Source organism: Sminthopsis crassicaudata, chromosome 6 (genome assembly GCF_048593235.1).
Source record: "Sminthopsis crassicaudata isolate SCR6 chromosome 6, ASM4859323v1, whole genome shotgun sequence".
Lineage (NCBI taxonomy): Eukaryota > Metazoa > Chordata > Mammalia > Dasyuromorphia > Dasyuridae > Sminthopsis > Sminthopsis crassicaudata.
The window spans coordinates 41,952,611-41,978,072 of NC_133622.1; the positions used below are offsets into that span (position 1 = coordinate 41,952,611).

The 25,462-nt window shown below is 37.5% G+C and overlaps 1 protein-coding gene and 1 long non-coding RNA gene across 2 annotated transcripts in view; one reads left to right on the top strand and one right to left on the bottom strand.

Annotated features, from left to right (window-relative positions):
• LOC141547803 (uncharacterized) overlaps positions 1 to 23,812 on the top strand; it is a 32,594-nt gene extending 8,782 nt beyond the window's left edge. Inside the window, exons 2-3 of the long non-coding RNA XR_012483627.1 lie at positions 22,034 to 22,144; positions 22,225 to 23,812. This is a non-coding gene — a long non-coding RNA (uncharacterized LOC141547803). The remainder of the gene's footprint in view (positions 1 to 22,033; positions 22,145 to 22,224) is intronic.
• Positions 1 to 25,462, bottom strand: part of HOPX (HOP homeobox) — a 384,876-nt gene that overhangs the window by 39,482 nt on the left and 319,932 nt on the right. The window lies entirely within an intron of this gene.

Genomic DNA, 25,462 nt, shown 5'->3' on the forward strand with positions numbered 1-25,462 from the left:
TTCGGAATACAGGCAGATTCCAACTGACTAACTGGTTATGTTCTATAATCCACTTGAAAAACAAACAAATAAATAAAATCTGCTTGTAAATCGATGGCTTGGAAGCAAGAGCACATAGTGTTTTATAATATTCTTCTCTAATATATAATATATTCTATAATATTTATAATATTCTTCTCTAAAGTATACTGTTCTCTGGGAGCAGGTTTCTTTTCAGTTCAATAATTCAGTTCAGATTCAATAATCATCTCAAATCCAGCCAGGAGTTAAAGTCCAAGTCGTTTGTTGTCTCCTTCAAAGTCTTGTCTCTTTTCCTGGGCCTGGTTAGCTTTCTTAGAGACCTATCTCTCTCCTTGGTTCTGAGAGCTCCTGCTGCTAGTCCTTTGCCTCTGCCAGCTTCTGCCTCTAGCTTCCTCCAAATGAGCTTCTAGTGGGCTTGTCCTTCCTGGCCCTGAGACCTCCTCCTTATATGCCCCACACTGAGTATACACCAATCATTATATCACTAGGAAACCATTATATCACTAGAAAAACTAGGAAATATTTGTTGTAGGATTAAATCTTAGATTTAACCACTGTCTCCTCAATTCCACTTACTTAGTGCCTTGTAAGAATCCTAACAGTGTTTAACCAGTCAATGAAGAGGCATTTAATAAGAGTTTGCTGTGTACCAGGCATTGTGCTAAACACTGAGAGTACAAAAAAAAGCAAAATCCTTAGGAAAACTAAGGAGGTTACTTAAGTCCCCTAACTCATAAAATTTTATTTAACCCATGATATGTTTGAAGAATCTTTCTTCTTCTTTTCTGTATATTAAATGGTTTGTATGAATGTTCAAGTTCAAAATAACAAAGAAAATTAAATAAAGATAAAGAGTACAATAGAACTGAGCAGCCATATTTATATCAGAAAATGTGATCAAAGTTCCAACTTACGAAATAAGAACTAGAATCCCATAAGACTTGACATTAAGCTAACAAACAGTAGGAACAAGGATAGGGGGACTGGCAGAGAGGGGACTCCAGAATTTATATGTGGAGGGCAGGAATAAGGATCAGGAGGAAGAGCTCTAAGGAGCTGGGCCCAGCTCTCAGAATGATCCCTTTTCTTGGGATCTTAGATTTTGATTTTTACTGTCTTTCTTTTATCTTGTATCCATCTGTTGCTTCTGACCAGAGCATTTTTTCTTCTTGACTTACCATTGATATTAAAATCATAGATTCTTAGGGATCCTTACATCCAATTTACTAATTTTTACAAAGAATTGAAGGAGAGAGAATTAGACAGCTAGTAAGTATTTGAGGCAGAATTTGAACTGAGGTCTTCTGGATTTCAAATTTTGTGCCCAAGCTAATATACCATGTTACCTCTCTTGAGCAAAAAGCAGCTCCTAGTTCCCTCCCTAATAACACAAACACACACATACAGAGGAGATTTTTTTCTGGCTGAGGAAAGGGTACTTTCTTCCTCCTGGGGGCCCCACTAAAGTGCCCAGTTCTGCCCAAAGCCCCATCATTCTTCCTAATATATCTCCTCAGAATAAAGCTCACTCGCTTTACTGATTTGTATGTTCCATGTTTTCTTGAGTTGACCTTTGGGTACACTGAACCTTCCTAAGTCTGTGTTAAGACAAAAAAGAAACCGATTATACTGAAATACAGTTATGGAAAGACAAGTTCACCGGCCCTTGGTTAAGAACTCTGATATAAATCAATCAGTATTCTCTATTTTACCAAACTACCACAACAACCACCAATCAACAGCAGAAGTGGAGAAGGAGCATTTAGAGGGCCTTTTTAACCTTATGATTAGCTGATTAAGTGTAAATAGCTGAGCTACAGTCTGCAAGACTGGAGCCCCTTTGACCAGCAGACACTTCGAAGCCACAAATGAGATATTACTGCACAGCCTTTCTTGAAGGCTGCTTTGTCAGCTATTGTCTGGCAAAGGTTCTGAACTAATAGCCAGGTTCTAAATGACTTTCCCTGTAACTAATATGTCAGAGCTAAAAGGAATGGAGTCAGTGTTGCTGAGGGACACTCTTTCAGGGGGTATTAGCAGTGCAAGGGTGATTTTCCAAGCATCATCATGACTGACAGCTATGGAGGAGGGATGAAATGTCTAGGAGACTGAGAGCAGCAGGCAAGAATTCCCACCACAAAAGGGGGAGCAATTATCCATGCAAATGACTTAATGGACCAAGATCTCTCAAATGTACTACCAAAAAAAAATTAAATTAAAAAAAGCAGCAGGCAAATAGAGTGAGTTTAGAATTTAGGGGTGCCCAAAAGAGATCAGGCTTTCTCTGGAAGGAAAGAAATTGTTGAGGGGGAAATTGGTTTTTCATGATGGAGCAGAATTGTTTTAGAGCTAAAAACAGGAGGAAATTTTCATTAGGAAGGATACTTCACAAGCAGTGGAGACTCAGCAGCCTGTTCCAACCACCAGTATGCTGCTCTTTAGCAGACAATCTCATCCTAGGATCCATGGATAGATTTCAGGGCATCCATAAATTTAGATGATGAAAACAATTGCATATTCTTTTTTATTAACCCTTAACTGAGCTTTTAGTTGTTTGAAACCATTATTCTTTATTTTACATGTATAACTTGGGGAGAAAAAATTTAGAACTCAAAAATTACAAAAATGAATGTTGAAAACTCTCTTTATACGTAATTGGAAAAAATAAAATGCTATTAGGTGAAACCATTATTCTGAGGAGTCCTTAGCACCCAAAAAGTTAAGAACCCCTTGCTCTTTATGCATTTTCAAAGTCATAATTAGAATAATTCATATAATATTCAGTTCATTTTTGTCTGTCCTCAAAAGTTAGAAAATGCCAAGTGTGAGATTCTAGCATTCTTAATAATTCTCCCCCATTCTTGATAATTCTACTTTTGGGATAGAAAGACATAAGTTGGAGCTGCATTTATACAAGTTTGAGTTACCCTGACTCACACAGGCAAATTTTATGTAGCATAAGTAATGATTCTATTTACACGGCACAGTGGATATCACCCTTGTGGCAGGTTGCCAAAGGCAGCTCTGTAGAGAATTTCAGGGGCACTGGGCTGGCCACTGGGACAGTACACAAAATTCCAAAATAATGAGTTATCTTGTTACTCATACTTCCAGGTCTTCCCTTGCTCTAATCTCCTCGGGGCCCAACAATATCTCTCTATCAGTGGTTCTTAAACTTTTGTTCTCAGTAGCTTTATACTATTAAAAATGATTGAGGATCTGTCCAAAGAGTTTTTATTTATCAGGATTATATTTGTAGATATTTATCATCTTAGAAATAAAAATTAATTTTGAATTTGGAGAGCCTCCAAAAGGGTTTCAGAGAGTTCCAGGATTCCCTGAACTACACTTTGACAAGAATTTCTCTATACTATCATTTGTTCAATACTCATCCAATAGCTTTTATATTATTAATAATAATAGTACTCATAATAGCCAATTAACTAGGTGTTAACTTGGTTGATGAACTATGTGACACAGTGGGTCTGGGTTTAGAACACTTACTATTGTGTGACCCTGGGTAAATCACTTAACCCTGTCTGCCTCAGTTTCCTCATCTGTAAAATGAGCTGGAGAAGGAAATGGCAAACTGTTCTATTATCTTTCTTAATTAATTTTCTATTATCTTATCCAAGAAAACCCCAAATGGGGTCATGAAGAACTAGTTGGACATGATTGAACAACCACAAGATGTAAATTGTAAATGACTACTAATTTTAATCTCCCCTACAAAAAAAAAAAAAAAGAAAGAAAGAAAAAGAAAAATTAATCTTTAATTGATAGAACCTGATGGGATTAGAAAAATACCTCAGGCCTTTCCACTTCCTTCTGCTATCTTGCAAGTCATAGTCTAACCACCATAGTGTAGTTAGAGATATTTCCTAAATGTAAAATCTCTGTGCAATGTGGCATAGTGGAAAAAATGCTGGATCTGGAGTCCGAAGACCTGGATACAAATTCTGGCCATCTTGACCCTAGGCAAGTACTTTACCTCTTGAGCTTATATCTATAAAATGAAGGAGTAAAATTAAATTTCTTGAATCCTTTTAATATGATCATAGATTTGGCTCTGGAAGTGATCTAAGAAGTTAACAAATTCAGCCCCAATCTCATTTTACAGATTAGGAAACTGAACACAGGAGAGTTTGTGACTTATCCAAAGTCATATAGCCAGTAAATGTCTGAGGGTGAACTTGACCTGGGATTTCTTATATTCATGTCACCATCCTGAGTCTCTAAGAAAAAAGTAAGACCATCACCCTGGCAAATTTCTGAAGGAGGGAAAGCTTCTTTTGTGCCTTCCCAGGTCCCTTTCCTGTATGTCTCCCACCATCTCCCCCTACTGTTTGGTCTTTCTCTCATCTCCTGGAGTTTGTTATTCTGTCATTTTCCAGTCATGTCCAACTCTTCATGAGTCCATTTGGAGTTTTCTTGGCAAAGATACTGAAGTGGCTTGTTACTTCCTTCTCCAATTCATTTTATAGATGAGGAAACTGAGGCAAAATGAAATGACTTGCCCAGGATCACTAATAAGTGTCTGAGGCTATATTTGAACTCAACAAGATGAGTCTTACTGACTCCAAGCCCACCATAATATCTTCTATGCCATTTAGCTGCCTTATTACCTGGATCCTCCTATCTAATTTGTAAATAATGAGCTCAACAAATGAGTTCATTTCATTATGGAATTTTTGTCTTTTTTTTTTTTTTAATGAATTAGATAATTTCATTCTGGTGACAGGATTTTTTTTTTCTTTTGGAGTTAAATTTTTTTTAAATTAAAGCTTTTTATTTTCAAAATATATACATGGATAAATTTCAACATTCACCCTTATAAAACCTTGTGTTGTAATTTTTTTCTCTCCCTTCCTCCCATCCCTTCCCCTAGATGGCAAATGATCCAATATTTGTTAAACATGTACAATTCTTCTATACATATTTATAGTTATTTTGCTGCACAAGAAAAATCAGATCAAAAGAAAAAAAATGATGAGTAAGAAAACAAAATGAGAGCAAACAACAACAAAAAGAGTGAAAATGCTATGTTGTGATCCACACTCAGTTCTCACAGCCCTCTCTCTGGGTTCAGATGATTCTCTTCATCACAAGACCATCGGAACTGGCCTGAATCATGTCACTGTTTACAAGAGCAACATCCATCAGAATTGATCATCACATAATCTTGCTGCTGCTGTTAAACATCATTTTTTTAAAGGAACATTTAGCCTACTCACCAGAAAAGCCACAACTTTTGGCTTCCTGTCTTAGCACTTAGCTGGCCTTGTGATGTTTTCAAAATATTTCACAATCAATAAACAACTGCCACATCTTTGTAAGAGAGCAATATCCTCACCATCTTCCAGGAGAAGATGCTGCAAGATAAAATAAGGTTGTTCTGGGTCACTAAAGCAAATGTGGAGGAGAGCTTCAAAGCTTGGGACCTCAACGGTTGTGCTGGAAACTCTTGGTCCTATTTTCAGTTGTTGCTTGGGACCTAGGGTCTTCAGACAACCTTTCCAGGTTATCATCCAATCTATTATCCAAGAAGAAATCCTGCTTTATAGTGGTTTTTTTTTTTTTGGTCTACATTGTCTTCTTTCATATTTCCAATAGCTCTGCAAGGTTGGCAAAGCAAATAGTATTTATTTCCCTTTTAGAGATGAGCAACTCAGTGAGGCAGATCTGGAATCCAATTTTTCGAATCCCTATGCAGGATCCTTTGTAATTCAACATGGGGCACGATCTCCCACACACTTCTTTCTCTTCTTTATCCATAAGTAATTCCTTATTCACTTATTTCTATTTGTTATGTGTTGACTTTTCTTCTTCCCTATTAAACTGTAAGTCTTCATGAGGGCAGAAACTATCTTTTCTTGAGTAGACATCCTAAAAGAACTTATCCTTCATCCTCTTTTCTCTAAGAATACAGTTTTCCTCATGGTAATCTCTTCTATATAATGTCAACTATTACCTTTATGGATGACTTCCCAGTTCCCAAATTTATCTCTAAGTGATGAACTGTTCTTAGAGCTTGGGATCCAGCTGGGATTTCCAGCAACCTACTGAACTTTTCCATTTGTTTGTCCTATGCATTATTCAAACTCAATAGAGGTATTCCTTCTTTCATTGCACTTCACAGAAACTGCATTTTTTTTTTTAACAAATTTGAAGATTTATGGTAAACTTTCATTAAACAAATCTATGGGTGCCATTTTTCCAACAGCATGTGATCACATTTTTTTTGGTAATTCTCTCAATATTTCCATTTTTTCCATTATTATTAGGTCAATGATCTTTGATATTTCTACTGTAATTGTTTTGGGGTTTCCATACTCATATAAGATGGTAAACTTAATTGATAAATACTGTGTGTATTCTGACTGTTCCATTAACAGGCCTTCTCCCTTTCCTTAAGTCTTCCTATTCTCTGAGACAATAATATTGAAATTAGGCCAATTCAAAATCCTACAATAGCTTCTAAGTATTCAAGTGAAAGAAAGGGTCAATTGATGAGACAAACTATATTGCTCTCTTATTTTTAAAAATTGCCACAACCACCCCAACTTTCAGCAACTATCATCCTGATTAATCAGCAGCCATCAACATCAAGGCAAGACTCTCCATTCCAACTCACAAAAGCTCAGATGATGGGATTTTTTTTTAAGCAGAAAAGTATTTTAAGTTAAGGTATGTAGAGTGTTTTTTAAGGCATGATATTAAATAACACTTCATAGACTACAAATAAAGTACAAACATAACTTTTATATGCACCAGGAAACCAAAAACTACAAATAGATACAAATAAATACTAAATAACATACAAATAAAGTATAAACATAACTTTTATAGGCACTAAGAAACCAAAAAATCACTTGATTGTAATATTTGCTTTACTGCAGTGGTCTGAATCCCAACCTGTAATATTTCCAAGGTATAACTGTATGTTCTTCCCTTTCCCTCTCCCCCCACAACCATTCCTCCTACAGATTTTCCTGTTTCTGTTAATGACCCCATTGCCATTCTCCTAATCAGTCATGTATGTTCCAAACCATGGCTTCATCTTAACTTCCTACCTCCCCCTCACCTCCTACATACAACCATGTTTTGAGTCTTGCTATAATAAGTTCACTAACTCCTGTCAGACCTCATTTATCTGTAATAATTAACTGTCCGAAGGCCAAGTACACTATGAAACCAGGGCTAAATGCAGGGATTTTGTCAAGAAACAGGGGCTGGAGTTGAAGAAGAAAGCCACAGGGAAGTGCAGGATATGGTAAACCATATTTGCCAGTGGCTAAAAATAAAGTGAGAGCTGAGAGACAAAGATGGCCTCCTTTTTGGCTGGAAAGAGTGGTTTTTGCTAGAGTAAGAAAAAAGAAGGGGAGTAGGGTCATTTAGTTGGAACTCATGCTTCTGTGGAAACCTAGTTCTGATGATCTTAGTGCTAGAGATGCAAATGATGGCAGTCAAAAGTTGTCAATAATCTCCTTGATGACTATGGTAATTATGTCAAGAGAAGATCCCTACCTTTTTGGGTTTTCCTGAGAATCACTAATTTTCTACTGGTACCTATAAGAGATTATACCAATTTTATACATCAGAGGATAGACAAAGAATGAATATATTTTCCATTTATTTTATTATAATTTTGATTTTTGTATTAATTAAATATCTTACTATCAGATTTGTGATACAGATAAAGTGTTTGAATTAAAAATGCTCTGGATGGGACTTGACCCATTATGCATTTAAATTATTAATTTAATATTAATTTAAATTTAAACATACCCCACATTGACTTTGAAAGAAATTGGGGGATTTGGTTATATTTGTGGGGTTCATGCAGAATATTAAAGAATATTCAGTTGCAGAAAGTAGGCTTCCTAACAATTAAAAATTATCTAAAAATAGAACTGTTGCCATGAGCAAGAATAAAGTACCTGAGTCTAGAGATCTTCAGAATGGACAATTCTTTCTTGTGGATTTTTGATATAAAAGGGGTCCCTGTTCAGAGATACATTGGACTAGATGACCTTCACTACATATGATTTCTGCCACAGATCCTGTCATAATACTAAAATATACAAATGAAGAAGACAGCAACAGTGAAAATGGGAATACAGTCAGAAGCATGACTTAATTCAAAATATAATTTCATCATTCAAAACACTTTTTCCATCAATGCAGACCAAAGTCTCTTTATGACTTAGTAGATTTTTCCTAAGTAACTCTAGCTCCAAAAATCTCATCTGGTGATCAGTCTTAGAAGACACTAGAGAAACTTGGGAAGACTTTTTTGAACAGATGGAGAGTAAAGTGAACAGAGCCAAGAGAACAACTTATATAATAGCAACGTTAAACAGACGAACAATTTCAAAAGACTTAAGAACTCTATCAATGCAATTGTCAGTCATATTAGAAGACTGATAAGGAAGCTTGCTCCCTATGTTTTAACAGGTGATGGACTCAGATTGAAGAATGAGACAGATATTTTTGGACATGGCCAACATGGGAATTTGTTTTGCTTGGCTGAATATTTATTGCAAGGCTTTTGTCTTTCTTTTCAGTAAGGAAAAAGACAAGGAAAAGATAGAAAAGAAAGGCTTGTTCATTAAAAAAAATAAGATATTTGCAAGATTCATTATTGGCTCTTCAGATGTATTGCTGTCTAAAGACTTGGTAAGATCTGCAAAAGTTTGTACTCAGGGCTCAGAGTCTTTGAGAATCCAGAGCTACCTACATACCACAATCAAGTATTTATGAAGGATTTAATGGAAGTAAAAATATAACTCATCTATTAAATCAAACAAAGCTTTACCTGTTAGATTATCTTTGAATACTAGGAGCAAAACCTGTTCTTATTCCTCCTCACTCTAATTGGGTTCTGATGTTATCTTTCTGTCTTTCCTGAAGACAATGAAAAAAAAAGAATTTGAATTAGTATATGAAGATATAGGAAAGTTATTGGAGAAAGCTTTTAGAAGAGACAAAATCAAGAGGGGTGGAGCAGCAGGAAGAAATGCAGCAGGCTCCTGTTCCTACTCCCCAACTCCAAACAGATCTAGAAAAGACACCTGAATGAATCCAGATCAGGAACCCAAGAAAAAAATCACAAATCATTTAGTCCGGCCCAGATCGTTATAAGGAAACTGACAGAAATCTGTGAATGCTGGGATAATTTCTAGCCATGAATGGCAGCAAAGGGTGTTCCAGCACAGGGTCAGGCTGGGCATCTAGGCAAGAAGGCATCCCAGATCCAGGGCAGAAGCTCCTAAAATCAACATTGTTCATTATGCAGTTTTAAGTGCAGATTCAGGATGTTCTAAAGAAGGGACTTGCACCCAGAGGTATCAATCCAGAGTGAAACATGGCTCCAAAAATCTCATCTGGTAATGAGTCTTAGTAGACACTAGAGAAACTTGGGAAGACTTTCCCAAGTGGGCTGTGGGTATGTCATAGCTACCTATCAAGAAATACATTCAAAAGCAAGCAGAGGTTGTATGATTTGAATGGAGGGACTGGAGCAGGGTCTCAGTTCTAGCCTTTAGACCAGTCTGTAGAGAAATGACCAGGTCAAGAATCCCAGAAGAAAAGGAAGCCCATAGTTTTCTTACTCTAATCAAGCAGAGTTTTCCAATTGAGTCCAAAAGCAGTTTTCTGAAACTCCAGATGAAGCAAGCCCACAGGTATGTTCTCAGATCTAAACTCAGAGAAGGGACTTGGAGAGCTCACATCACAACAGGAATCAGATTTTGCCCTGGATCAGACCACTTTGGAAACACTAAAAGCTTTCAGATTTCCAGCTGAGCTGTTCCTGAAATCTCAAAAAAATACAACACTTACTACCCTAAGAAAACAGCAACAAAACTAGCCCAGATAGTCTCTCCAGAAGTACAAAAAGCTCAGCCTTGACAGAAAGTCTGACGTCAAGGAGAAGGCTGGAAGAGTCCCACCATTAAAAAACAAACACATAATTGTGACAGGAATGCTCAAAACAGAAACACAGAAGAAAAGAATGATTCCAAATCAGCTAGAAGCAAAGCCTCAAAGAGAAACACAGCTTAGGTACAAGTCACCTAAAATTACCAGAAGAGATAAAGCAAGCGTTTTAAATTTTTTTTTTTCTAGCTGAAACGAGAATGCTAGAGGAAAAAGTGGAAAAGAAATAAAAAAGAAATGGGAAGGGAATTAACAGCATGACACAAAAGATACAATAACTTGTCTAGGTTACAAACTTCCTCAAAATTGGAATGTACCATATTGTCTTTAAAGTCAACAAACAATATTAAAGTCAAAAGACTGGAAAAAATAGAAGAAAATGTGAAGCATCTCATAGTGAAAAATACTGATCTAGGAAACAGATTAAGGAGAGACAATTTAAAAATCAATAGATGTCACAAAAATAAATTAGTAAAAAAAAGTCTAGACATCATATTTCAATAAATCTTAAGTAGAAAAAGAAAGAATTCATAAGTCACTTACCAAAAAACACCCAAAATGAAAACTTCCAACAATATTATGGCAAAAATCCAAAGTTTCCAGGTCAAAGAAAAAATGATACAATTAGTCAAGGAACAAGGGGGTTAACTAAGGGAGAATTAATAATAAATAATAATAATAAATAAACAAATTCTATGTACAAAATTTATTTATAGAAACTCTTTTTGCAGTGGCAAAGACTTGTAAATGGAAGAACTATATGTCAAATAAGGAGTGGCTGAATAAGATACAGTATATAAATGTGATAGAATGCTATTATTTTGTAAGAAATGATGAAGGGGAGAGTTTCAGAGAAATCTGGGAAGACTAATATGAACTGATACATAGGGGAATAGGCAGAATGAGGAGAACAATTTTTTTTAAAGTCATAACTACATTGTAAAGACAAACAACTTTGAAAGACTAAAGAACTAAATCAGTGTAGTGACTATTTGTGATTCCAAAGGACTAATGATTAAAAATGCTTATTATAGAAAGACTCAGAGTACAAAATGAGACTTTTATTGGACAAGGACCATACAGGACTTTGGTTTTGCTTACCAAACATGTTTGTAATGTTTTTCATTCTGTCTCAAAGAGACTCAAGAGAGGGAGAATAGGGAGATTTTTAATAGTTGAAAAAGTAAAATTTAATAAAAAAAAAGAAACTTTTGTAGTCATCAGAATCTCTACCAATGGATAGTATATAAAATTTCTGAGAGTAGAGATTGTCTCTGTTGTCTTTGAATGCCTCAGGCCTGTCACTTAATAAATGTTGGTTGATTGAGGCTGATTTAAAATTAAGGATTAAGCTCCTCTGGATACCATTAGCAACAAACAATTCTTATGTGAAATGTTTTAAGCCTGGGTTAGTCTATCACCAGGAGGACTGACTAGCCTGGAGCTTTCCAGATACCTAGAGACACACCAACAGATTTCATCATAAATTCTTCTTCATTGTGACAGAGCAAAATTGGTTTTCTTCACTTGTAGTTTCTGTTGCAGCTGTTCCCCAGTCATACTGTACTTAAAAAAGAGCATTTGCTTCTGAGTTCAAGTCTCTGTCACTTTACTACTGGATGACCATGGCAAAATCATTGAACTTTTTTCACATGTAAAAAGAGAATAGTTGTATATATCACAAAGTCCTGGCAATGAAAGTACTTTTAAAGTACTGTAGGAATGTGAGTTATTATTGTTATTATTCCTATCGGTGTGATCTATTTTTCTCTTAGCTGTTCATACTCTGACCTCTAGAAATGGAATAAGATTTTCCTATTTCTGGATTCTAAGTTATATTCTCTCTCTAAAAAAGGGAGAAATAATTTTTTTTCTGTCTGTTCTCTTTTCTCTGCTTCCTTTTTTACCTCCTTGGGAAAAAAAAAGTCCCTTCAGCTCTATATACTTGTGCTTTTTCATTCAATAGCATTCATTTATGCATGATTATTGAGTGCCTAATTAGTACTTCTGGGGAGCATGCAGCATTTGAGCTTAATTCAAGAAGCTGTGCTCCTAGAAAATAACCTAAGTTGTGAAATTTACTCACAAAATGTTGTCTTGTTAAAGGGTGATATTCTTAACCAAGGACCCAATGCCAATTTTTTAGACAAATGATCACAGACATTTTTAAAAAAACAGCCATCAAAGAGGGAATGAGTAAACCTTTTTTGGAGGTCTTCAAGCAGAAACAGAAGAGTGGTTTATTTGGTTTGTTGTAGAGGGGATTTGTGGTCAGGTATGGGTTAAACTATATGGGTTCTTCCCTAACACTGAGATTTTGTAATTCTACTACATTATATCTATAAAAAGGTTTCTATAATATGTTTATTTGCATATATATGTACATAATGTTTCATATATGTTATTGTTTTGCAGTCACGTTTAATTCTTCATGAATCCATCTGCCATTTTCTTGGCAAAGATGCTGGAGTGCTTGGCCATTGCCTTCTCCAGTTTATTTTACAGCTGAAGAAACTGAGACACAGATTTAAGTGACTTGTCCAGAGTCACACATTAGTGAGGGTCTGAGGCCAGAATTGATGAATCTTCCTGTCTGCAGATGTGGTTCTTGCCATAAATATAGATATAGTTGTGTAGCAAATACTCAGTCTCCTTGGCTCAATCCCCCATTCCAGTGGGTGTTCTCATTGTCAGCTACCTGTCACTACTGCACCAGTTCACTTAATCAAGTAACACTATTTGGCTTTTGCAAAAGATATTTACTTTGAAGATATTGTAAGAACAGAAGCACAATTTGAGGGAATGCTCCCCCCCCCCATCACCTTGAGTCTTGGGGAGAGTGGGCTCAGAGGAGACAATTTCTACGTAGTTGGTCTTGCCAAGTTCACTTTCCAATAGTTGGTTTTTGCCGGATGAACTTTTGTCTCAGCACTGCTTGGCTGGGTGCCCAAGGGCATTCCTCATTCCTCAGAATCTCAAGATGGCCCCAGCTGGGCACAAACACTGGCACAGACTCTGCCCCGGACTTCTTGCTGGCTCATTCTCCTGACCTTTGAAACTTGTGAAGTCATAACCTCCAGTGTCCTTCATCTAAAACAAAAGAACCATGACCTGTATTTTCAGGTTCACAAGTCAGCCTCACATGGGAAATTCTCAGAACTTTCCCCTATATAGCCTTGTCTCTTTTGTTTCTCAAATGCAACCAGACAGGAAGAAATCAGCCAAGAGAAGGATAAGGTTCTGCTCTATCTAATGCAGGTCAGAACCAGTTAGAGAATGTCTGATTCCAATGTTCAAAGTCAATTTTGGATTGCATCTGCAGAGTACTTCAAGTAGTTTCTTAAGAACAGGATTTATTGGTCAGTGTCCCATTACATATATGTTGTATAAAATGCAAAAATACCAATATATACACCTAGAGCAGTATAGTATGGAAGCAAACCCATTAGGGTTTCTTTTTCTTTTAAAATTTTAAAAATAATGTTAGGATCATATCCTCATCCAAAGTCTTTAGACTCACCTGATGGAAGAAAAATTTATAAATAATTCATCAAGGAAATGTCTTATGCTGATTTTTTTTTTTTTTGTTCATCTGTGTCAAAGGTCCAACCAGTTTGTAAAGGCAGAAGCCTGATCATCTTAAGAAGCCCAGCTTCTCTTGAATTGATTAGGGTGGTGATCAAATTAAAACCAGCTCCCCTTTGTCCACGCAGAAGCAGATGGAATGTTTCTAGGAAGAGATCTCTCTGGGGCACTTTCCAATAAGAACATTTCTATAGTTCTATTTGGCAAATCAAATCCTAATAATGAACTTTGTATCTCTGTTTTAATCTCTTTTTTGGGAATTTTCCTCACCTCTCATTTCTATAAAATTGTAAATAAAATTGGTTTGGGTCAAAGGAAATTTATAGCATCATAGTATGGATGTACTCTCAGAGTTGGAAGAATCCATTTCCCCACCCACCTCTGTCTCCATCTCTGTCTCTCTGTCTCTGTCTGTCTGTCTCTCTTCTGTCTCTTTCTGTTAAGGGATAGGTCAATTCTCCGACAGCTGTGAATCATAACATCTGAAGGAGTTGCAAGGCAGCCTTTGCTGACACAGGTGTTGCTTGTGGACTGGGAATGAGATAAACTGGAGGCAGAGGGAAAGAGGAGAGAGGTCAGACGATAACAGCAACTGCCTCTCAGTCTCCTTATGTCATCCTCTCACACAAGGAGATTCATTCTGGGTTGGATCTCCAGCAGCCACTGTCAGGTGGCTCTCATGTATTCCAATAGTTCCCATGAATTCTAACACCTTTCTCCCTGTCTCTGACTCTATCGCTCTCTGACTCTGTTTCCCTGTTTTTGTCTTTATCTCTGTTTCTGTCTCTGTCTCTGTTTTTCTGTCTCTCTGTCCTCTGCCTCTCTGTCTGTGTCTCTCCCATTCCTGTCTTCCTGTCTCTGACTCTGTTTCCCTTCTGCCTTTCTGTCTTCCTCTTTTTGTCTTTGTCTTTATCTCATTATGATATAATAAATTGTCTCGGACAAGCTAATGTCAAAAGCAAAGTACTGAGTTTTTCTTTTGTAACAGTAATCTCAGAGATAGATTTTGATAGTAATAGTAATCTTATAGATAGGATTTTTGATAGGGAAAATATTGGGAATGAATATCATGTGGGGATCCCTGGCTAAATACTGGGGACACACATAGGAAAAAAGAAGCAAGTCCCTACTCTCAAGGAGCTCACTTTCAAATGAGGGGTTATACTATATACAAGAAGTTCCAGATTCAGGACAGTTGGCAAGGTTCAGGAGTTCATAAAATACAATAGAAGCTTCACTTAGACGAAAGGAAATCAGATTGGAAAGGTAGATTAGAGCCAAATGGTTAATGTTTGAATATTCTTTTCTTTTCTTTTCAAAATCCCTGCCTTCTCCATCAGCATAGTCTTTGCCTTTCTTTTTTCCCTTGCCTCTCAGATTTTCATTAGGGTTACCTCAGAGTTACCACATGTGCTACAACATAATTTAAAATATACTCGGGATTTTCAAAGGTGAAGAATCACTGGACTTGTGAAGTCATCATTGTTGCTGTCCATTTAAAAATCAAACCTTCCGTACTCCTTCAGTCTTGTTTTTAGTCAAAACCAACACCAATTATCAATATTCAAGAGTTAAGAGAAGAGCTTGATTAAATGCTCCCAGTCATTATGCTCTTGGAATTAAAGATTATTGATTTTGCTGACCTTGAATCCTTTGTAGTCTAATTGGAGAGCCAGTTCCCAATAGGATCCAGAGGCTTTTTAAAACCTCTAAGAAATTTCTTAATATCTGTGAGGGTCTTTTCTTTTCTTTTTCTATAAAAAAAGAATTATCCAGCTCTCAATTGTCTGCTCTGGTGCTGAAGAAATCCAAAGTTGTGAAGGAACTGCATACTTATGAAAAATTAATGTCCTTTAAGCTCAACTCTGCTTCCCTGGACCCGGAAACCAAATAGCAGATCATGGGACAGCTTGCATTCATTTAATTTTCTTCCTTTCACATTCACCAAGCACAAACTTTTATCTTCCTTTTCTTTTCAGTCAGTCACTTTAACAGTAAAATCAATAGGCTCTATCATCTTTAGATCCTTATGGATTTAAATTCAAATGATGGAAACTTTTAATGGTAAATCATCTATTTTGACTCATTTATTCCTATCCACTTTGAATACTGGAAACTTTAGAAAAAAATCCAGATATTCAGTTACTTGCTATGTTAATGGACCCAGTCAAAGAATAGCATTGGAAAAGTTTTAAAAATTTTATCTACATAAATCTATCTCTCATCTCTCTATCTCTCTATCTTTCTATTCCCAAGCTCTTTTCAGCTGTCTATGTTTTCACTCCTGGTCTCAGAGGCAGCTCTTGACTTCCATGGTCTCAAGCAATTCTCATTGCTTCCTATTATTATTTCCTCCATAATCTCAGCCTAGCCATCTCTTTTTCTTTGGATTTACAAACTTCAGCAGAAATCTTTATTGGATTTCCACTTTATTGATAAGCAAAAATCTCTTGAGGGGCTATCAGCAAATTTTTTTTTTTTTTTCAGAGGCAATTGGGATTAAGTGACTTGCCCCGGGTCACATGTCAAGGAAATGTTAAGTGTCTGAGGGCAGATTTGAACTCGGGTCTTTCTGACTGCCTTCATCAGTCTTGATAGGAAATCCTTTGACTGTCTTTCTCCCTTCCACATAACACACACACACACACACACACACACACACACACACACACACACACACACACAAAAACCACTACACAAATATATAAAGTGAGACTCTCATTCCTCAGCAAAAAAGGAAGAAGCAAGGACTGTACCCAGAACAACCCTGTACTCTGATACCCATCCAGCTATGGAAAAAAAAATAAAATATAAAATAAATGGAAAAAAGAGTGGAAACAAAATAATCATCCAGCTACAAAAGAATAATATTATAGTTGACTTTTTATTTGTAATTTGGAAGTAACTGACACAGATTGTGATCTAAAAGTATAACTTTTGAAACCTCAGTATCTCCAGCTCCTGTACAAGCATTCTAGGTAGCAAGTACAAATCGAATATGGGATAACTTTTATTTCATTCCAAAAAATAATGTGCAATGAATGGTCTCACAGGAGTCCATGAACAGATACGAAAACCATATAAACTCCCCCTTGAATGGAACTGAGCTTTGGTCTCCTCTTGGACGCAGGCTTCTGCCATCCCATTTTCTTTCTCAGAATCTCCCTAAAACTCTATTACTACCGTCTGATTTAGTCTCCCCTGAAAGGTAAACATACTGTGGGAGCTGCTGAAAAAAGAAACTCCTTTTGAATTATATCTTGAGTAATTCATTACAATAGCAGGGATAACACATCCCTATCTCTCCCTCCAATTCTTCCTTCCCCATAATGTTGCTTTATTACTTTAGTTTTATGGGCTACTTCGATAATTCTCTACTTCCACCAGAAATGTAAGATCCAAAAACATCGGGCCAGATAATCACACACATACCTGCTTCTGCTATCTGCTTCATTAGGAAATCTAAGAGTACTCAGCTGCTACCCTCATTGCAGTGGGAAAGCCCACTTTTAGTACTCCATCTCTGGTCTAGGCCCAGAAAAACAACAAACGAGCAGAGAGAAGATGCTCAGTTATTTGTGATCAAGGAGTACTCCTTTTGGGCCATCTGGAAAGCATATAACATACAAATTATCTTTAACTGCTCTTGGAGAAAGTGGAGAAGGAAGGGAAAGAAATTCCCTCTCCTCCCTTGCTGTACCTCTGGAAGAAGACACAAGGGAAAAGGCAAAAAGAGAGAGTTTGAGTGAGCCAACCTGTCAGCTTGTTTTTATGGACCTTAGAAAGCAGGTAACTCCTTTGACAAGAGTCCAAACTCTTAAGCCCCAGTTAGCCAAGTATCGGGAGTTCCCAGGCTGGCAGGGCAGGGGCAGGCTTCCCCTAGGCAAGCAGGAAAGGTCACCTTCCTTGGGGAGGTGTCCCTCAGAGGCCTTCAGACAAAGGCCCCACACCCTATAATTTCATCGAGTTGATTAGGAAGCTCATCCAATTAGTGAGGGACTCCCCTACCCAAACTTCCCTCTTTCCTTACTGATGAAAAACCACATAACTTATTCACTCACCTCCAATGTCTCAATGTCTGGAGTGGGCATGAGTCAAATAATAATGATAATTAATAATAATAATAGTATTCAATACCACTTTTAGGTTTACAAAATGCTTCACAAATATTAGCTCCCCTGTGAACTGTTCTGACCATCTTGGAGAGCAATTGGGAATTATGCCCAAAAGGCTATCCAACTGTGCATACCCTTTTATCCAGCAGTGTTTCTACTGGGTCTGTATCCCAAAGAGATCTTAAAGGAGGGAAAGGGACCCACATGTGCAAAAATGCTTGTGGCCGCCCTTGTTGTAGTGGCAAGGAACTGAAAACTGAGTGGATGCCCATCAACCGGGGGAATGGCTGAATAGGTTATGATATTAAGGAATATTATTGTTCTATAAGAAATAATCAGCAGATTGATTTCAGAGAGGTCTGGAGAGACTTAGATGAGGGAAAGAAAGGCTTTTCCACTGGACTGAGTCAGAGCTAAGTCTTACTACCCGGCTGTAGTGAGGCAATAGTTATTGTAAGTCTCCAATAAGGATTGTGCCAGTGGACCTTCTCTCCCCAGCAGAGTTGGGATAAAGCCATGAGTTCATACCCCTGCTGTTGCTTTTGTCCCTGCTATGTTTATTGTTTCCTTCCTTTTGTGAAGGAATATTAGAAACGGAACAGAGCAGGCTGTGACCTTCCAAAATCTGGGAGCTCCCGGGGGCCCAAGAACTTGGCCAGAAAGCCAGGCGTGATGAGGAGTGAACTCCTGAGTGACTTGACCCAGCCTTATAATGAAACTACACAATGGAACTACACTGGAGGACTTATCTATCTCTCAGATACATTTGGAAGTGAACTTGATGGAGCAAACGTTTTGCAGCAATCCTTTTAAGTTTGAGTCTATGCTCCCCAAAATTTGAGGTGGAATAGGGAAACATGTACCGCCTGATTTGTATTTCTGTTCTTGTTATATTCCCCACAAAATATCCATTTACAAAAGCTAATTGGTCTTAAGTGATCAAATGTTGTTGTTGTTTAGTTATGACTCTATTTTGGCTTTTCTTGGCAGAGATACTGGAGTGATTTGCCATTTCCTTCTCATTTTACAGATGGGGAAACTGAGGCAAACAGTTTAAGTTTAAATCACTCAGCTAGCAAGTGTCTGGGGTCAGATTTGAACTTGGGAAGTTGAGTCTCCCTGACTTCAGACTTAGCGCTATATCCACTGAACCACTTAGCTGCCCCTTGGCTAATTGATTCTGCAGCTATAATCACTAGCAATGACTATTAAGAAAAATTCCAGAATAGGGGCTCAAGTCCAAGGTAGGAAAGACACACCTTAAACCCCCATGGGTACTTTAGAATTTTTGGAGATGATACATCTCCTGGCTCTGACAACCTGACTTGTCAATAAGAATGGGAATTGAGATAAGGCTCCCAAAGGCTGCAATGTTCATTTCTCACTTGACTAAAGTTTGACATTGGACCTCTTCATTTTCACTTTAAATGGAAGAGTCCTTGGGGGATTATCATGCAACAGTTAAAAGAGCTACTGTGTTTGCTGTAGGATTGGGCAGAGATGGAGAACCAATACTTTTGTGAAAGGAGCCAAAGGCATTTTTCAAGAGGGAAAACTCATGGTCAGAAAAAGTGAATCTAGAATTAGGGGCAGCATTTGAATCTTACCAACTCCAGGGGCAGTTAGCTAGTGCAGCAGAGGCAGCACCAGGTCTGGAATCAGGAAGATCTGGCTTCCTACTCTTAGTTGTGTTGGGCAAACCACTTAACCCTATTTGCCTCAGTTTTCTCAAATATGAAATGAACTGAAGGAAATAATGGCAGACCACTAGTATCAGTAGTATCCCTCATCTTAAGTTTCCCTCTAAGCTAGGAATTGGAATGGGGCTTGTGGGAGGGGTAGAATAGTAAGTAGACAATCTCCTTCCAGCTGTTTTTATGATATCAATCCTGAGCAGAATAATTTATCTTTTAAGACCAGGATCTTCTTTAGAGTGAGGAGATAAGGGGTGACTATGTGTGTGTGGACCTGCTCACACACTCAGTCCTTTCCCAGAACTCTCTCAAAATCCTGAGAATGACTGATTTAACAGGACAGTTATTCATAGTCAGTTGTTTTCCTGTCCTTTCAAATGGGGAAAATTCAAAAAGAACCACAACATACTTTCTTATTAGATTTGTTTTAAATAACATTCTTTCTTCCTCTTAGGAAACTATCTCAATAGTAGTTTTCCTTGAAATACTGGAAAATGGCACAATTGGTCCCATAAGCTTACTATCCAAAAGTCTTTAAGTATATGTCTTTTTTTCTCTTTATTAATTAGCATCAGAAATGGTCATTAATTTCCTTTGTATTTCCTAGATCCTGGAGATTTTTATTTGTTCTCTTTTAGTCTCCCTGAGCATTTAAAAAAAATCACTTTTTAATTTGACCCAATTCTCCATGAGTTGTTTCAGACAAAGCCATCATCAGTTAAATCCAACAATACCAGCTTCCATATTGCCTCTGCCTGGCCTAGGAAGGAGGACTTGCTTGTGTCAGCTCTGATACATTCTTCCAATGCAAAAAAAGGATTTACAGATGAAGGACAGGACTTCCATCAGCTAATGAGAGCCATTAGAAGTTGAGGGAAGATGGCTGGGAGTCCTGAAAAGGGAAGGGGAAGGAAGGGAAGTCTCAGAACGCTCAAAGGTTATCACCTTGCACTTGAGCTTCAGGTAGGTATTGGACTAGGGAACCTCAAAGGTCTCACTACCATTTCCTTGTCTAGATTATTTTACAGATGAGGAAACTGAGGGAGTGAAGTGATATGTCCAGAGTTTCACAGTGTCCGAGGAAAAATTTGAACGCAGGCTTTCCTGAATGTACTACCAACTTGTCCAATAATTAATATGAAATAAATACATGTTACTTAATTTATTTTTCTGGCACCAAAAACACCACTGGGCAAAATAAGTCACTTTTTATCGAATGAATGAAAACCGTTTAAAAATGTTCACCATGATGCTAGGGATGCAAATAAAATTGGGAGCTAGTCCTTTCGCTCAAGGAGCTGACAATATATAGCATTTCAGGATGTGATGGTCAGGAGGAGTCTAGACAGTCTTTGGGAGGGGAGCGAAGTCATGGGACAGTTGATTGTCCACTTTGCTAGAAGCAATGAAAGTATTGGTTTGATTTCTGTTCCTACAGCAAGAGGGGAGAAGTACTTTAGTTTTGCTTTGTTTTAATAGTTCAGCAAACATTTATTACCTGCTAAGGTAGTCAACTTGCACTTATTAAGTGCCCAATGTTTATCAGATATATAAAGAATATAAATATAAAGAAAGGTAAAAAAAATAGTCCCTGTTTTTTCAGGACTCATAGTCTAATGTAATGAGGAAGACAAGATATAAACAACTACATACAAATAAACTCTATTCTGAATAAATTGGAAATAATCTCAGAGAAAAGGTGCTAAAATTAAAGAGGACTGGAAATTATTTCTTGCAAAAGATGGGACTTTAGATGAAAATTGAAAGAAGGAGGAAAGCCCAGAGGCAGAGGATTGGGAGGCAGTCAAGGAAAAAAAGGGTCATGTGTGAGGAACAGCAAAAGGTCCATTGTTACTGGATCACAGGGCACCTAGAGGAGAGTGTCTTTAATATTTGTGAGAGACATTTTAGAGCCCTATTACAACATTATCTAGATTATACCATCCAGATCTGATGTAAAATACAATAAAAGCCATCTGAAAACCACTTCATGTTCCAACACTAGGCCATTAAATGATACCACTCTACTAAGCCCTCCCACTTGTGGATTTTTTATGACTTGATCAAATTGTAGCTTCAAAGGAACCAGAACTCCTCAGTGAAAGCAGAGAAGCATTATTTCTTAGTTAGAGAAGAGCCCAAATTTAGCCCCAATGTTGGTAGTAATTAAATCTGTTGAGTCCTAGATGTAATGACCCACTAACACTTCCCTCAAGGATGTCATTTTTAAAAAATTTTATTGTTTTCTGAGGCAATTGGGGTTAAGTGACTTGCCCAGGGTCACAGCTAGGAAGCGTTAAGAATCTGAGACCACATTTGAACTCAGGTCTTCCTGGCTTCAGAAGGATGTCATTTATTAAGGATAGAATTCGACCCTGTTGATTTCATGCTGCTCCTCTCATCCACTCCATATCTCATTCAAAATGACCTATTGGATGTCTTGCATCTCCACACCTTTGAAGAGACTGTCTGGAATGCTGTTCCTCCTTACCTCTACCTCTTGGAAATGCCATTGAAATCTCAGTTCAAGAGGGCTTTCTGGAATTCCCCATTGACCTCTGCTCCTGCCCCAAATGACTTAATATTTATTTTGTTTTTGTTTGCCTGGTTATGTGTTGTTTCTCTCCGATAAAATGAAAGTTCCTTTAAATAAAGCAGAGATTTTTTTTCTTTGGATAGGTAACCCAGCTTTGCAATACCCAGATCACCTAATATTCTGGGACCCACCTGAGAGAAGCCAGGGGCCAGCTTCTGGGACAAGACTCTCTTCCTTCCTCTACCCTGTGGATGGTAAGAGCCTCTTTCAAATGGCTATGAACAGGTTACACCTTTGACCCAGCCTGACCCAGCCAGTCTTGCTCTCTTTCCAGAGACATCCAGGAAAGGGGAAGGTCATGTTCACCCACAGCATCAGTCCCATGATCTGATGGACTACTTCTCCATCCCTGGATTTTGGGGCTCTCTAGTCCTAAACAATGGCCTAGTGACTTGTTGAAGGAATAAAAGAATGACCACTCAGAAATCAGCAGTCTACTTATTCAGTGAAACCCTCAAGTAGCCATCAAGAAGGAAGAACATTTTGGCCTTCATTGACTTGGTTGGTTCAAATCTAAAACTCAGAGATCCAAAGAACTTGCTGTACCCCAGAGTCACCACCTCCCCCTTTCAGGGCTGGCAGAATATGTTCAGAATTCACTTTGACACATATGATGCTGTCTGGGGAAAGTTAAATACAGCTTAGGTGCTAATTAAATTTCCAGTGTGTCAACCAAATCTGTTGGAGGGAGAGGGAGAGGTGTGAGGGGGAGCTAAAATAAGGCACCATATCTCATATAAAAATCAAAACCACAATCACCTCCTTCTCCACCCTCCCCAAAAGATAAAAACAGCAGAATTGCACATTGCTGCACTTTATTAAAAGGAGACAAGCCAAGTTTAAGGCTCCCAGCAAAAGCAGTTTTAGCATAAATCGTTCAGGAGAATGTGGGGATTAGCACAAAGTAAATGGCAAGAAATGGCATGGAAGCCGGAGGCAGTGGATGGAGACAGCCTTCTTCACACAGCTCTGTACGCCCACTGGAGTTTGGACATGATATTCTGGTGATCTCTCCCTAATTCCAGACCTTTAAATCTGATGCTGATGAGAATGGGCAAAAAACAGAGATTACAGGTGCTGGAGGGAGCCTGGGAAGGCAGCCACTGTTGGTAGAGCTATGAATTGGTCCAACTGTTCTAGAAAATAATCTGGAATTAGATTAGAAAAGTCATTAAACTGTATGTACCCTTTGATTCCTTACCTCTACCTCTTGGAAATGCCATTGAAATGCCAGTTCAAGAGGGCTTTCTGTAATTCCTCATTGACCTTTCTCCTGCCCCAAATGACTTAATATGTATTTTGTTTTTGTTTGCCTGGTTATGTGTTGTTTCTCTCGGATAAAATGAAGGTAACTAAGCGCATAATCCAGGGGACTAATGATGAAAAGAAAGGCCCGTGTAAACTAACATATTTCCTATGATCTTTTTTGTGTTAGTATAGAATTGAAAGTGAAGGGGATACATTCACTGGGTATCCATGGAGATGTGAATATAATGCCATGTTAGAAGAAATAACAAACACGAAAACCTCAGAAACATCCAGGAGGACTTGTCGAAATAGGTGCAGAGTGAAGTAAGCAGAACCAGAACTCTTTGCACAAGGATCTCAGTAATAGAAAAGAAAATAACATTACAAAATATCACAACTCTGATCAATGCAATGGTGTCAGAGGCCTGATGATGAAGCAAACTTGTCAGCCACAGCCAATGTTTTGTTTTGTTTTGTATTTCTTATCAGAGTGGGTTCTATTTGGCCTTCTGCTTGGGATTATGGCAATTATCCATGGAAAGAGATCATATATTGTTTAAAAACATTGACAACTCTTTGTCTTCACTTTCTTCTTGTTCTTGTTCTTCTTGTTTATATTCTCCTCCTCTTCTCTTTGCTCCTCTTCTCCTCCTCTTCTTTCTTCTTCTTCTTCTTTCTTTTTCTTCTTCTCCTCCTTTTTCTTCTTCTCTTCCTCCTCTTCTTCCTCATTCCAGAATTTGGTTGGATATTAATATAATAATAATAATAATAATAATAATAGAATATAAAGATTATGTTAAGGTTTGCAAAGCACTTCACTGTATTATGTCATTTGATCCTATGAGGTAATCCCATGAGGTTAGCACCATTTTACAGACAAGGAAACTGAGGCAAAGTGATTTGCTCAGTAAGTGTCTGAGGCAGAATTTGATCACCCATCTTCCTCATTCCACATCTAGCACTTTATCCGTTACTTCTTTAGGAGCTGAGAATGTTTGACTTGGAGAAGAAAAGACTTGGGAGAGCCAGTATGTCTGCTTTCAAGTATTTGGAGGGTTATCATGGAAAAGAAGGATTTGCTTTATTTTGCTTGGCTCCAGAAGCCAGAACTAGGGACAGAGGGAGGGAGCTGGGTTTGATGTTGGGGAAAAGCTTCCTAACAATTAGAGCTGTCCAAAAGTGAAGCATAATAATTCAACAAATATTTGTGGATGCCTATTCTGTTCAAGGCACTGTGCCAGGCATTTGGAATACAAAGATAAAAAAGAAATAGTGCCTGGATGCTGACTTCAGGAAACAGTCGGTGGAGCCGTTTTGGTAGAATATATCACATGTAACAAGTGAGATGATAAAATGCTGAAAAACTTGGAGTCAAATCATGAAAGTGCCTTAAATAAGTGCCAAGCTGAAGAGTCCATTTTTATTCTCTAGGAAATAGGATCCACTGAAGTTTACAGATCAGGGAAGTGACATGATCACATATGAGGGATCTGAGGGAAATTTTAATTTTTTCCTTTTCATTATTATGAGCCTGAGAAACAACAACAAAGACCATTTCCTTATACAAAGAACAGAAAAAGTCATGAATCTCTACAAATATACTTTTATGGAATTTTTAAAAATATATATTTCAAGTTTACCATTGTCCTGCTTCTCCCTTCTGAACTGTTTCTCTTCTCTATATTAAAAAATAATCAATTGATGTTCATTTCTTTCAGGAAAATTAACTTGGTAGCTGTGTGGAGGATAAATTAGAGAAAAGGAAGCTATATTAACAACAAATAGCTTATTCAAGAGATAATAAAGGCTTTACCAAGGGTCCAATTGTTAGATATGCTGCTAAGATAAAATCAAGAGCACTTGGTAAATGATTGAATAAGGGATTAAGGAGTGTTAAGTGAATGGAGCACTGGATCTAGATTCAAATTCAGCAAGTCTCTTAATGTGTCTTCCTTAGTGTCCTCATCTATAAAATGTAAATTATAATAGCACCTAAGTCCTAATACTGTTGTGAAGATTAAACTAATTAATATATATATATATATATATATATTTAATAATAAAGCTCTTTGCAAATCTTAAAGTGCTACATGAATACCACTGTTATGATTATGACTCCAAAGCTGTGGATAGGGATGGAGTTTATTCCCCATGCATAGATCTGTTTGCATATTTGTTTGTTTGTTTAAAGCATATTCTCCCTAAGCAAAGGGTAAATGATCCCTTGTCAGGAATACTGTAGGGAGGATTCTTTTTAGTTATAG